Here is a 10,819-nt window from a genome sequence, read left to right as displayed (position 1 = left end):
AAACACCAGGAGATCAGCAAACCCCACCCTGACACTTAGAAACCAAACCAATCACTCACATACATCTTCCTGATTTAACACATTGTCACAATTCTCTTTCTTTTTTTTTTTTTTTTATCTTTTATTTAATGAATATAAATTTCCAAAGTACGTCTCATGGGTTACAAAGCCATTGTAACTCAAACAATATATTTCACTTTGTGTTTCTATGGGGGTGCAAACTGTTGAAATCCTTACTTAATGCATACAAAACTGATCCTCTGTAAAAAAAAAAAAAAAAAAAAAAAAAAAAAAAAAAAAAAAAAAAAAAGAGAAATTATCAATTCCCAACTTGACTCTCACTGGGATTAAACATGACAATAGGTCTGCTCTGATTTCATCATCATTTAAAAAAAAATCATCTATTATTTTTCACTTTATGTTTCTGTGTGGGAGCAAACTGTTGAAATCCATACTTAATGTATACTAAGCTGACCTTCTGTATATTAAGATAATCGAAAATGAATCTTGATGTGAATGGAAGGGGAGAGGGAGTGGGAAAGGGGAGGGTTGTGGGTGGGAGGGACGGTATGGGGGGGAAGCCATTGTAATCCATAAGTCGTACTTTGGAAAATTATATGCATTAAATAAAAGTTTAAAAAAAATACTCTAGCTTTTGCTACCAGATAATACCTGGAAAATTTCCTCCAGAATGCATTATGTTGAGTATGTTGGACGGTCAGAGGTAAGTCAGAGAAATAAAATGGAAATTCAAGAAAGGGTCAAGCTTAGAGTACTAATATTTAAGATGGCTTGGCAACCATGAAAATTTTTTAAGATTTTTACTCGTTTATTTGAGTGGTAGAGTTAGAAACAGGGGGAAAGACAGAGAAAGGTTTTCATCTGCTGGTTCACTCCTCAAATGGCCAAAACAGCCGAAGATGGGCCAATCCGAAGCCAGAAGCCGGGAGCTTCTTCTGGGTCTCCGATGTGGGTGGAGGGGGCCAAGGACTTGGGCCATCTTCCACTGCTTTCTCTGGCCATAGCAGAGAGTTGAGTCAGAAGAGGAGCAGCCAGGGTATGAATTGAACCAGCAGCCATATGAGATGCTACAGGTGGAGGCTTAGCCTACTACTCCACAGCTTCAGCCCCTTATGAACTTGTTTTTCAAGAGTCCAATAAACCATGCGTAGTAAATTTATACTTGACATTCAAATAAGACCAATATAGTTCTGCAGAGTGTTAAACAGACCTTTCTGGAAATAGAGATGCTCAATAAGTTGGATGTGTTATTATGTTTTGGACTGATCCCATTGTAGGCAGATGCTAAGAGTTCCGGGAATGAAGTTACCATTAAGGAAAAATCTGGCAAGAGTTGAAAAGTCTATTTGGACTTAAAATTGTTTCTTCATCATAGCAGGTCGCTATTTCCAATGTAAAACTGCAGAAGGTAGAGAAAATTCACTCAGAAGGGATTAAAGCAAAGCACTGCAATTTGGCTGATAGTCCCTCAGGGCACTGGGTATGGATTTTGGCACAGCAAGATTAACCTAGGCACTGCGGCAGTGGTTGGGGGTGGGGGACTTCTAATGCATCATTGTGTTTGGTTCACAAATTAGGCTGAGCTGCAGGTAGCATTAAACAGAACTTGGGAGAAGCAGGAACCAATGGTCATAACCTCAGATTCATGGCAAAAATAACGGCTAAACTGTCAGACATATTCTGAAGGTAAACTACAGCATATCATTAACTGAGTTGGGAAGTGAAATATGCCAGTGACCAGGATTAGAATATTGCATAGTGTTGTTGCATTAAGTAAACTTATCTGAGAACACACCCTTACCTCATAGAACATGTCTGAATCATTGAATATGCCTGAACCTCAAATGCTCTTAGAGAGAGCATTTTACAAGAGTGCAAAAAGCCCAAGATCAGGGCATATACTTTCTTCATCTTGGAATCCTTATTACCTGGTACCAAACCTGGTACACAGCAGATATCCATACAATTGGTTGACTTTGTTTTCAAAATAGATTCAATTGACTCAAACAAGGGAAATTATCCACTTGATTCCAATGATTCTTTGTCACTCTGAAACCATGGATCCAATTTACAAAACATTGTATTTAAAAGTTTGAAAAAATATGAAAAATCATATATTTTGCAAGTCTTTGAAATTATAAATTTCTTCCTTATGAAGATTTATTTAATTTATTTATTTGAAAGGCAGATCAACAGAGAGAGAGAGAGAGCCTCTCCAAATGCCCACAACTTCCAGGTCTGGGCCAAGCCACAACTGGGAGCCAGGAGTTCAATTCTTGTTTCACATATGGGTGGCCAAGGGCCCAAGGCCCTGGGACATCTTTTATTGCCTTTTCAGGCACATTACAAGGAAGGAAAATCAGAAGCAGTGCAGTGAAAACTTGAACAGGACCTCTGAAATAGACTGCTGGCATCACAAGTCTTGGCTTAATCCATTGCACTACACCATCACTTGAAATTCTAAATTCTATATTCTCTAGGGCATAGATATCCATCCATGCATGCATTTTGCATGTGCACACACACACACATTACTGTGTGTTTAAATTTGAATTTCAGTGAGCTATTTTTCCTAGATTTTCAATGATTTCTTTAAGTCATTTGTTTAACACTAAGGCTTGTGCTCAGATTCATCTTTAAGAAGAATAAAAAAGAGGAAGCACTTTTCATTAAGCTGAAGCAAATATCATAAGGGCCACAGTTAGCACAGACTATTTTCTTGCATTTTCCATGTAGAAATATGATACAGCTTCTGAAACTGCCTATTCCTTTAGAAATGTCATTGACAACATCCTTATTGAGGATTCAATAAGTGGATAATTTTCACATGCTAATAAAAACAATACCTTAAAAATAAAATGCCAATAGACTAAATACAAAAGTAAAAACACATACACATAATAGTAACAGGATTGGCATTTATTTACTTTCCATTTTAGAAGAAGAAAACCTATAAATGCAAACTGAAAATTTGTGATTCTGTTTCAAATTCTGTCCTCCAAAATAGACAGCAATATTTATTCATTCAGGATATATGGACTAACCAGTACTTGTTATGGTTTGAGGATAAAATGGTAAGGCTAACAGAGGCCCTGCAATCACTGAGCTTATGTTTTAATGAGGCAAATGCATTAGGTTCTGAAAATTAGGGACACTATAGAAGAAACACATAGAGTCCTATTTCACTGGACAGGATTTTGTACAGCTTTTGGGTCTGGGAAGCACTAAAACACCTAAGAGAGGAAAGAATTGGTGAGCACTTGGGAAACAGATGAATCTGAAGCTTAGAGGGGAAATACGCAGAAGACCATGAGACAAAAGTGGAGTGAGACCAAAGTCAGGTGTCCATTAAAGGGGGCTTTGCATTTCATTCTGATCAGATGCTGCTATGATTTGAACAGGCCCCAAGGGTCCCTGTGTTAAAGGCTTGATACCAGGACAGGGCTGTTTGTAGGTTCTGGAACATTCAGCAGGTGGATTTTGGTAGGAGGTCCTGAGATCTTTGGGGTTGTGCCCTGGGAAAATAATGTTCATGTGTCCTCTTCACTTCTCTTGAGAGGATTGTTGTGAAAAACCAAAGTTGGGCCCACCTCCTCTGTCTGCTTCCTCGCTCACCATGTAATCCTTCCCCCATACACACTTTGCCATTGCTATCCACCATGTTCTTCAGAGCTTGAACTAATGAGGCCACCCAACCTAGGACTTGGACCACAGGGAAGTGTGAGCTAAGTAAGACTTTACTCTTTATAATGACCTTTGCTTCAGATATTTCATTGTAGTAATGAAAAACTATCTAGCCGGCGCCGCGGCTCACTAGGCTAATCCTCCACCTTGCAGCGCCGGCACACCGGGTTCTAGTCCTGGTCGGGGCGCAGGATTCTGTCCCGGTTGTCCCTCTTCCAGGCCAGCTCTCTGCTGTGGCCAGGGAGTGCAGTGGAGGATGGCCCAAGTGCTTGGGCCCTGCACCCCATGGGAGACCAGGATAAGTACCTGGCTCCTGCCATCGGATCAGCACAGTGCACCAGCCGCGGTGGCCATTGGAGGGTGAACCAATGGCAAAGGAAGACCTTTCTCTCTGTCTCTCTCTCTCACTGTCCACTCTGCCTGTCAAAAAAAAAAAAAAAACTATCTAATAGAGACACCAATGAAAAATTTTAAGCAAGAGCAAGATATAATATAAAGAATATTTAAAAATTAGACACCAGGAATTGTAGGGACAATAAATTGTAAGAAGACAGGGTTGGAACCTGAAAGGTTTCAGGTTGGAACCTGAAAGGTTGGAACCTAAGAGTTGACATAGAAGGCTATTTCAGAAGACTTGGGGAAGGATAATTGGTATTGGATAATATAGAAGAACTTAGTGAAACTGAGCTATAATTTACAGATAAAACTAAGGAATGATCAAGTCAGTATAGAGCTACAAAATGAGGAATCAAGGATAATTCCTGAATTATAGCATGAGTAGCTGCATAAGATATTGAAAACTCTACGATAAATTGGTGTTGCTGCTACAAAAATAAAGCAGAGTTATTATTTAAGATAGAGTAGGGAGTGTCAAGTTCTGGGTTGAGACAGTTTATGATCTTTTCACAGTAGAAGAATAGCGAGGAGGATAGATAGATATGAAAGAGAATGCTGACCTATACCAGCTCTACCAATTCCAACGTTTAGAAGACAATTAGTGAAAGACACTCCATTGCAGTCATTTGAGAAGGGCTAAGATTATTGAATTAGTAATTACAATAAGGACCTGTGCTGTTAATGAAACCTGCAGAATAAAGTGTTTTGAGAAAACTGAAGGTTGAGAGGAGGGTGATAAATCACATCATATAAAGAAACGTGGGGTCATTGGAATTGGGACCACATATGTCACATGACCCGCACAAGAACAGTTTTGTAAGGGCAATGAAAATATAGTCTGGATTTTGTGAGTTGAAAGTGGATGGTAAATGGAAAATTGAGCAGTTAATATAGACATTTTTCTTGAAAATATTTTTTTGGAGTGAAGTTTTGTAGCAGCTGGAAAGGAGACAGGTTAAGAAATTGACCCCAATAAATTGCCCAGCACAAAGTTCCCTCATCATGACATTGCTTCTAACTCAACTTTTTCCTACAGACTACAGTTTTTAATATACAGGTGCTTCTATGCCTCTGGTAATCACCTGATTTCATTTCTGGCTTTGCATCAGAAAATACTCCACTATCTCTTATTTACCTGACTATTCCAAAACTAAGCTGTAATCTCCTGTGCCCCATCACAGCTTCCTTGTAATTTCAGTGTCTTACAAGGCTGGAACAGCTGGTTGTCTCTTCCAAAAGTAAAATATTAAGAAATAATTGTGCTCACAATGTCAAGGACTTCCAAATCCTGCAAGGCCAAGTCTCTCTCCTTCTCCTTCTGCTACTCTGTCTCTCTCTAATACTATCCATATCTATGTATATCTAGATAGAGATATAGATTTCAGATCCTCAAGGAAACTGCAGTGGAGAACATCATTTCATTTAAGAGCTAGGCAGAGCTTCATCTCCTAAATTGGAAAGCTTTGCTCAGGATTTTCTGGGATGAAGGTAGAGAGGACAGAGAAATAATGGAGAAGAAAGCCAATCAGGTTTATTTATTTATTTATTTTCCTAGCAAAGATAGAAAACAAAGAAGAGACATTTCCTAGGTATGTTTACGACACTGAGAGTTGAAAATATGAGAGGGCATTTGCAACACAACGTACACATAGAAGAAAAGAATGTCCATACTTTGGAGCCAAGAAGTAAATGACCCTTACTAGTAATCCCTACCAAATTCATTTCCCCATTTCTAATTAGGACTATTAGCAAGTTTTCTCACAGTATAGGCAAGTTAAGTTGGGTCCAGTATGAAGGAAGAAACCCTCTCATCTCCTGGCCACGTCCTTCATCTTCACCAATAGTTCTTATGGCAACAAACTATGTTTGTTTGTTTTTTATTTTTTAAGATTTATTTATTTGAAAGGCAGAGCTACATAGAGAGAGGGAGAGAGGTCGGTCTTCCATCAGCTATTTCACACCCCAGATAGCCACAACAGCCAGGGTTGAGCCAAGTCGAAGCCAGGAGCCAGGAGCTTCATCTGGGTCTCCCACGTGGGTGTCAGGTCCCCAAGCACTTAGGCCATCTTCTGCTTTCCCAGACCATAGCAGGGGCAACTCACGATTTTAACGTCCTTTGTGTTAATCTTTTTCTAAATACAGTATAAACTTATTGTGAACAAGAAAACACTGTACCTGCCTATCTAAGTATTTTTGCTAGCATGTTTCCACCCCCTAAAAAAAAGATTCTATGAACTGATCATGAGTTTGGTAAATCAGTTATGAATTTATTCATTGCATTTTTGGCAATCAAAATGATATATTTACTGGCCAGGAATAATTTCCACTCTAGGACTGAACAGCTTTATATGAGTGCTAGAGATTAGTGAAGGGTCATATCACTAGACTGCAATTAGTCCCCTGGAACTACTTGAGAAGCAAGTCATTTAGCATCCTCCATTTTTTGAATTCATAACTCAGTTATTCAGTATGCATGCATGGATTGACAGATAAAATGAAATGCTCCCTGAAGTGGATTGTATCTCCTAAGAGGCAAATATGTAAAAAATTTACTGGTTGTAATTTCTTTTTTTGCTGTGTTCATCATCTGTTTCTAGGTAGACACATTTATCTACTTGAATTAAGACCGGAAAATTAGGAACTGTGGTTTTAATTAGTGTATCAATCAATTGAACACATTAAAGAAAATGAGACTTGATAAGCACTTCCCAAATTGTAATTTCTGCAGGTATTTGGTGGTCTATGGAAAATAAATGCTACAAATAAAAAGCATGTGTTGATAGATTCAAAATGTGAATTGGTTTATATAGCATTGTCTAGAAGAAATCAGAACTGGCAACATTTGAGCTAGAAAAATCTCTTGCCCATATTGTTCTTTTCATCATATCTCTCTTATCTTGCATTCTGTACTTCTCAATATCAGTTAATCAGTGTCAGGCTGAGCACAATATTGCCCCTGCCAGAGAGATGCCCCTCCAGGGAAGCTCTTTTCCCTAAGTCTCCCACAGCAGCCACCACCATACAGCTCTGCTACTTCTCCTTTTTGCTCAGTCTTCTGACTGTGAGATATCTGTATTTGCCAAGTTACTATAAGAAAACAAAGAGAATTTCTTGGAGATTTTCAACTTCCCTCACTTGAGGAAGACACACAGATATCTCTTTCTCACTTTTCTATGGAAAGAATTAGCCATGTGAATCTGCCTAATTGCAAGGAGACTGGATGTATAATTTTCCACATGGCCAAAAAGGGGAGGAAGGGATAACCATACATTGGTGAGAAATGAAATCATTTACTATATTCTACAAATCTTGCCTATGTTTCCACAATTAGGACACCTATATATACACAGAATTAATATGTTCTAGAAGTATGCTTGCTACCATTCAATATGTTTTAAACTACAGTTCTAACAATTATTGCATTTGTTGTCCCCTAATTGAATAACAAACTATCAAGACTCACATCTCTTCGCTGCCTTAAGGGTCTACATACATACATCGTCACTCCTAGTATTCTATTTTGGTTATCTATAAACTCCAAGATCAAAGCCAGGCTTCTATTTTTTTTAATGAGCAAGACTTGCAGCTTAGAATTTGAAATCAGATGGTCTGATTTCAAATCCTTGCATAAGCAATTATTAGATATGTAACCGTGAGAACATTACTTAACATTTCAGTGATATGTGTTTCCTATTTGTAATATACAGATAATCATAGTGCCTATCTTGTTAGTGATTACAAGATTGAGAAAACATGTGCAGAGATTCACTATATTAGTAAAGATCTTTGTATTTTCAAACTTAATATATTTCCTCCACCTTTGCATATTAACTGAAAACTGGCTTACACACTATGATGTGGGAAATTTTGTACGGTTTTGTTTTTTTCTATGTTCCTCCAAGTCACCAAGATAGAAAATGTGGAAACCATTCCTTCTTCTCTCAGTTACTCCCTCTGAGCATATTTTTCATCTTTACCTTCCTCTCAGGAAAAAAAAAAAAAAAACTACTCTTTTGAGCCACTTGCTTTCCAGAATCCTACCCTCCTTTATTAACCTGGCTATTTTCCAACCTTGAAGACCCTAACCTTGAAGACTCTGCCTTGTGACTAGTAATTTATCTTGGTGCCTGCAACATTCATTTGGATGGCTCTGCATCATGTCCCTCTTAGTCCTCTACCTCTGAATATCAAATGACTTCGACTTCTACTTCCTTCTAATTACAGATTTTATTCCATATTTATATCTAGGAGGCATATATATTCAAGAATTTCTTCATCTGGAATATCATATTCCTCTACTATCATCTGTTGTCTTTCCAACTCTCTTGGTTATGAATCTGCATGTCAGCAAATCTTTCACTTTACAAAGCAATAGTCCATTGAACCTATCACTTTTTTTAATCAATAGTCTCTTACCATCTTCAAGCCTCTCCTTGCCCGGATCCTATTTTAGGATTATTAAACTGTTCCACTGAAGAATTCTTAAATTCTTACTTCCTAATTCCTCCTTTCACTCCAGAAGAAAAATAGAGAAAAACAGTCCTTGATGAGCCCAAACATCCACCTTTACTTCTATTGAACACATTAAACATTAAACATTTCTAAAATAAATATTAAAACAACCAGCTATATTTTTTCTGAAAGAATTCACTATTTTGATTATCTCATTTGGTATCTGCCTTATTAATATTCTTTTGTGGATTATTCATATTGGACACAGATGTGCTCTACTGTTTCCTATTATTTTCTGTACCACATTTTCTTTTTTAAAATTTTTACTAATATAAAGAGAATATATTTTATGCACTCCATAGATACAGTTACAAGAAAACAACCACAATGCCCTCACTTTCCTACATTTACCCCGATTTCCTCCCTTCTCCTCTCTTAATTTTTTGCAAGGACATAATTTTAGTCTACTATATTCATAGGCTTAATTCATCACTTAATCATAATATACAACAAATAAAAAGGAGGAAGACCACACTACCACAAGGGTATAAACATGAGCTAAAAATGGCATTCATATACCAAAGTGACCATTTCATTACTATACATTTTTTGTATTCTTTATTAGCTGCCACATATCAGAGAAAACATACAAGGCTGGTCTTCTTGAGACTGGCTTATTTCACTAAGTATAATGGTTTCCAGTTGCATCCATTATATTACATAAGATAGGACTTCATTCTTTTTAATGGCTGAGTAGCATTACATAGTGCTAGTGCATATATACCACATTTTATTTATCCAGTCATGTATTGATGGATATCTCAGTTGATCCCATGTCTTAGCTATTGTGAATTAAGCTGTAATAAACAAGGGGGTACAAATAATTGTTATGAATACTGATTGTATTTCCTTTGGGTAAGTTTCCAGGAGTAGAATGGCTTCATCATATGGTAGATCTATATTCAGATCTCTGAGGAATCCCCATAATGTCTTCCATAATGGTTATACTAGTTTACACTCCCACCAACAGTGGCTTATAGAGTACCTTTTCCCCCATACTTACTGTTTTTTAATTTTGGAATGACAACCACTCTAACTGGGATGAGGTGAAACCTCATTGTGGTTTTTATTTGCATTTCCTGATGGGTAGTGATCCTGAACATTCTATCCTGTGTCTGCTGGCCATTTGAATTTCATCCTTTGAAAAATGCCTGTTCATGCCCTTTGCCCATTTCTTGACTGGATTGCTATTCCTTATTCTCAAAATCCATTTTTCAATTTATATTTTTGGCACCTTTGTCAAATACCATTGGTTGTATGTGCATGGAATAATTTCTGGAGTCTCTATTCTGTTTCATTGGCCTGTGTATAGGTTTTATGCCAACAACAGGCTGTCTTAACCGCTATGGCTATGTATTATGTTTTGAAGTCAGGTATTGTGAAAACTTTAGCCTTATTTGTTGCATAGAATTGCTTTGGCTATTGGGTGTCTTTGTACTTTCATATCTATTTTGGGATGTTTTGTTTAATTTTTTAAAGAACATCACTAGTTTTTTTTTTTTTTTTTTTGGTGGTGGAGATTGCATTGAATCTTAGATTGCTTTAAGTAGTATAGATATTTTAACAATATTATTTTTACCAATCTACAATCAATAATATCTTCCAAATTTTTGTGTCCTCTATGATTTCTTTCATCAGTTTTTATAACTTTACCCTATAAATATGTACAATTATTTAATAAATTTTAAGGTTTGCAGTGGAGAAAAACAGAAAAACATTTCTTATCCACCACCCTATGTCTTCCTTCTAGCATCTTTTGAACTTCAAAACTTGCCAGAATGAAACACTCATCTATACACTCTTGAATAGCTATCAGTATGAGTCAACACAAATTCTCACTATAATCAAGAACATGCAAAATCCCGTGGTCTGATGTTCTGCATCCACTGAAGTTTTTATTTTTCTGCTCTTCTCAGTAGCTTTTGACTTTTTGTCTTTATCTGCTTGAAACTTTCTCCTCTCTTGGCTTTCAGGATAACTCACTTTCCACTTTTCCTCTTAGCATGTTCTCCCTTTCTCCATATCCCTGACTTGCTCCTCATGGTGGATCCCAAAACTAAATTTCATGATTCCTCAATGTTTGGTCTCTTTCTTTTTTAAAGATTTATTGTATTTATTTGAAAGACAGTTACAGAGAGAGGTAGAGAGGTAGAGGTAGAGGGAGAGAGAGAGAGAGAGAGAGAGACATCTTCAATCTACTGATTCA

This window comes from Oryctolagus cuniculus, chromosome 14 (genome assembly GCF_964237555.1).
Source record: "Oryctolagus cuniculus chromosome 14, mOryCun1.1, whole genome shotgun sequence".
Taxonomy (NCBI): Eukaryota; Metazoa; Chordata; class Mammalia; order Lagomorpha; family Leporidae; genus Oryctolagus; species Oryctolagus cuniculus.
This window is presented reverse-complemented; position numbering follows the sequence as displayed.